Consider the following 5441-nt stretch of genomic DNA (forward strand, 5'->3'; position numbering starts at 1 on the left):
TTTAATTATAGTTTTATCTATACCATTTAAGTAATCTGCACCTAGTGGTGAAAGTCATGTCAAGTCTGAGGGATGGGGATGGCACACTATGGGAGAGCACTGTCCCTCGTGGGAGCTGCCCTGGGTCACCCTTTCCATGGAAAACAAAGTAACATAGATGTCTAAAGTATCATTCACTCTTCATGGTGAAGGATGAAAACTCTGATTTGGGGAAGAGTAGGAGGAGTTAAGGGGGCTGAGGGTCAACCCTGTGCTTCCTCTCTTCCCAGCATGCTCTCTGAGCTCAGGAGCCTGCTGTGCTCATCTTACTGGAATTATTTCTTGGGTGTCCCCTCCCTTAACCACCCACATCCAGTCAAGAACCCAATCTTCCAAGTTTACATTCTGAAGATCTCATCCATCCATCCAATTTTTTTTTCACTTTTCTCCTATCCATACCTTATCCATCATCCAACAGTTTTCTCAGCCTCTACTCAACTGTGATCTGCTTTAAGACCTCTGCTCCACAATTTCCTACCCCCACACCTAAATGATTAAAATAAAAATACGCATTGCCTATGTCTGGGGCTCCTTTGGATAGGAGGTCCATTGCTAACCGGAAGACCACTGGTTTGCTTCCACTCTTGGGCTGGGGTTGTAGCTTCATTTGAAGAGTGCTTGTCTGGTATGTACAAATCCAGGATTCCATCCCTAGCACTACATGAACCAGGTATGGTAATACATACCCATAATCTAAGTGTTTGGGTGGTGGAAACAAGAGGATCAGAAGTTCGTGGTCAACTTTAGCTACGTAATAAATTCAAGGCCAGCCTGGGCTACATGCGACTCTGTCAAACAAACAAAAGAGGCTCTGAATTTCTGGTAAGGAACTTAGATTTTACACCCAAAATGGACTCTTCCTAGTTCCCTGGAGTCAACACACACACACACACACACACACACACACACACACGCGCGCGCGCCTATTGGTATTTGTATATGCCATTCCCTATGTTCCTCTTTTCTTTACGGCTATGAGTGAATGTCTTCTTGTTTCTCCTGTGTCATCTCAGAGGTCACTTCCCCAGCCCCTGCTCAGTTCTTGTCTGTCTCTCCGTGTCCTCTCACGTTCACACTTATCATTCTATGTAGGAATTCCTGACAGATGTCTATCTTTGACAGCAGATTATTTTCAGTTCCTGCAGGGCAGAGCAATGGTTGTTAATATGTTTGTCATTTGTATCTTGGAGACTTTTGGGTACAAAAGAAGTGAGGTGTAAACGTTGTTTAGAGGCAAACTCATCTTCTAGAATCAGGAGCGGCCTTTCCCGCTGGGATCCGGCAGCTGGGAACAGTCCTGATTTGGCCTGGGAACTTCTTAGCGACTCTCATTTGCCTTTCCTTTGGGACTTTGCAGAAGAGAACCTTGGGTTTCTCTTTGTTCAAGAACTTAGATGTTCTCAAGCCACTGAGGTAGCAGGCAAGGAAGCCACTGCAGAATCAGTACCAGTCAAGTCAGCAGTTACTCCAGTATGACCCTGGAAAGTCTTGGTGTCTCTGCCTTGTCTGTGCACTGTAGAGAATCTCCATTAAAGAGATGCATCAAATGAAGTCCTGTATTTAACAATACACTGGAAACTAGGATATGCCCCAATGTTTATAGGGTATTATTTCAATAAAGCCACACTTGAGCAACACAATGTTTTATTATCCATCCTGGGACTCTTCTGAGAGAGTGTGTTGCCATAGTGACAGTTGCCAGTCTTACAAAATGGTAGAGTGGCTGAACCAGTTGCACGAGGGGACAGGACAAACTGAGTATCATTCTCATGTCTATGAATAATGTTTAAATCACCACATACTATATCCAGCCAAGCACGTAGTACCTACAAATTAAATTCACAAACTCTATAAATATTGAAATAATAGTTTTCCCCAAACTTGTGTGCTCTGGTTTGCAGTCCTTTAAGAGGATCAAGTGATATGTCTGCTGAATTGAAATATGACAGCAGTTCCTCTGTGCCTGTGGATTTTTTTATCTGAGGATTCAACTAACTGTGGGGAGAAAATATTCAGAAAACAAATAGCATCTGTGCTGAGCACATACAGCTATTTTTCTTGCCTTCCTTTCCTAAGCTATACAGTATGATAGATGCTTCTAGGGCATCTACACGGAATTAGTCACAGTAAGTAATCTAGAGATGATGTAGAGAGTGCTGGGGATGTATGCAGTCATACAGCATCTTACACGAGGGAGAAAACATCCTTAGATTTCAAGACCCATGGATGGCTCTGGATCCGGCACTCCCATGGATGCAGAGGGTGAGTGACAATGTAGAGTAGAGGGGAGTGTCATCATTGTCATCATGTCTTGAAGATCACGCTACTTAACATAAAGTTGAACGTGCAAAAACGTAGCAGAAGCAAAACCTTTACAGTCAGTACACTTCTTAGTGGAAACTGGGTGAGGCATGTGAACTTCCTGTCTCTGTAAAGACTCTTGAATAACAACTGCTTATGTTCTTAATGGTACCATTTACATCTGCAAGATGGGAAGAGAGTTGATTGGAATGTCCAACAGTGAAACTATCTGTAAATGTTTTCAGTAAACATCATTTCAGGTATAGATGACCCAGTCTTAAGACTCTCAAGTTGACCATTATTAGACAGAAAATAAACATTTTTTTCTTTAATTTCCTTGTTCTTATATGCTCATTAAAGTTTGTGTTTAAATAAATGACTCTTGAGACATTGCCCAGGAACCCCACGAACCAGCACCCACTCCAGCCAAAGAAGCAGCTAGACTAACCACAGACATTCACCTCTCCCTCAGCTCCTCCAAATACAATGAACCCCCTTATACAATCTCATTCTTAGCTCTGGAAAAGACCACCTGCTAGAACCTCTCCATCCTCTCTGTTTCTATCTGCAGTCCATCACATGGATCTTCCCTCTAAATTTCCTTCCCTCTGCTCATTGCTTTATCCCAGCCCCAGTCCCAGCCTCATCAACCACTTCCTGGAACCCCCAGGCCCCTCCAGCCATTGAAGCAGGTAGGATAACTGCAGACCTTACCTCCACCTCAGCCCCTTCAAGTCTAATCCCCCAGCCTCATCTCCAGATCTGAAGCACTCCATCTGCAGTCCTTGGCCTCTCCTCACTCTCTGACTTCATTCCCAGGGGATTAAGCAGATCATGGTGGAACACCCTGCTCTCCTCCTTCTTACAGATTTCCTCAGAACCCCACTGCTAGCTCACGCCTGTTTTTACCTGTCAGCTCTTAATTTAGAAATACATTTTACCTGGGACTCCCAGTGGCCACACCAATCCCAGAAGAATGTCCTACCATGCAACACACAGTCACCATGCTCTCCTAAGAACAAGAGAGAGCAACAGAGACGAAGGAACAAAATACCACTCAACAAAGACAAGACCAGATATCAGCACCTAGAATTACAGTCTTCCTACATGCAGATGTGTAGGCTCCAGCATAAAAACATAATCAACAATAGCCAGGACGATATGTCTCTACTAGAGCCCAGTACCCTTACCAAGCATTCCCCGAGTATTGCACAAGAAACGGACCTTAAAATAACCTTTATGAATATGATAGAAGTCCTTACAGGGGAAATAAATATGCCCCTTAAAGAAATCTCTGAAAACACACACAGCAGACAGAGATGAAAAATATGCTTGAAGACCCAAAGCTGGAAAGAAAATCAATAAAGAAAACCCAGACTAAGGGTTTGAAAAATTTAGGAACTTAACCAGGAACCTTAGAGGCAAACCTCACCAAATACAATGCAAGAAATGGAAGAGAGACTCTCAAGCTTTGAAGACATGATAGAAGAAAGGACTACCTTAGTCAAAGAAAACGTTAAGTCTAAAAACTTCCTGGCATAAAACACCCAGGAAATCTTGGACACTATGAAAAAAAATCTAAAAATAATATAAATTGAGGAAGGAGAAGAAACACAGGACACAGAAAATATTTTCAACAAAATCATAGAAGAAAACTTTCCTAACCTAAAGAGACATCTACCAAGGTACAAGAAGCATATAGAACACAAAGTAGACTAGACCAGAATAGAAAGTCCTTTCAGCACGTAATAAAATACTAAATATACAAAACAAAGAGGGTATTATAAGCTGCAAGGGGAAAAGAAAAAGTAACATACAAAGGCAGACCTAATTGAATTATACCCAACTTCTCACTGGAGACTCTAAAAGCCAGAAGAGCCTGGACAGATGTTCTATAGAATCTAAGAGACTACAGATACTAGTCCAGACTACTATAGCCAAGCAAACTTTCAATCACGATAGAGAGAGAAAAATACCATAAAACCAAATTTAAGCCGTATCTATCTGCAAATCCAGCCCTACAGAAGGTGCTAAAAGGAAAGAGATAAACCACACCCAAGAAAACACAAAGAGTAAATAATCCCAGGCCAGCAAATCAAAAGAGGAAAAGCACACACCACAAAAACAAAATAATAGAATTCAACAAATACTGCTCACTGATCTCTTTCAATAACAATAGTCTCAGCTCCCCAATAAAATAAAATAAAATAAAGACTAACAGAATGGATGTGAGAACAGGATCCATCCCTCTGTTGCATCCAAGAAATATACCTTAACATCAAGGATAGACATAACTTCGAGGTTAAAATAAAATATGGAGAAAAAAGTATTTCAAGCAAATGGACCTAAGAAGCAAGCTGGAGTAGTCATTTTAATATCTGACAAAATAGACTTTAAACCAGAACTAATCAGAAGAGCTAGGGAAGGACATTATACACTCATCAAAGGAAAAATTCACCAAAAGGATATTATAATTATAAGCATCTATGTATCAAACAGAAACGTACCCAAGCTCACAAACGGAACACTAACACAGCTTTAGTCACATATTGACCTTCATACACTGATAGTAGGTGATTTTAGGCCCAGCTTTCCCCAATAGACTGGCCATCCAGACAAAAACCAAGCAGAGAAATGCTGGAGCTAACAGATGTTATGAACCACACATACCTATTTTCAGAACATTTTGCTCAAACAGAAAAGAGTATATTCACTGCCTCATTGAACTTTCTCCAAAATTAACCACATACGTGGACACGAAGCAAGTCTCAATTGATACAAGAAAACTGGAATGGTACCCTGCATCCTATCTAATAACCATGACTTAAAGATGGATTCCAACAGCAGAAACAACAGAAAGATTGCAAATTCATGGACACTGAAAACTCAATACTGAATGAAAAATGAGTCAAGACAGATATTTAGAAAGAATTTAAAGACTTCCTAGAATTGAATGAAAATGAATACACAATGAACCCAAACTTAAAGGACAAATGGAGGTAGTTCTAAGAGGCAAGTTATTGTACTAAATGTCTACATTTAAAAAGGGGGGAGGGAGCTGGAGAGATGGCTCAGCGGTTAAGAGTACTGACTGCTCTTCT

This window comes from Mus pahari, chromosome 16 (genome assembly GCF_900095145.1).
Source record: "Mus pahari chromosome 16, PAHARI_EIJ_v1.1, whole genome shotgun sequence".
Lineage (NCBI taxonomy): Eukaryota > Metazoa > Chordata > Mammalia > Rodentia > Muridae > Mus > Mus pahari.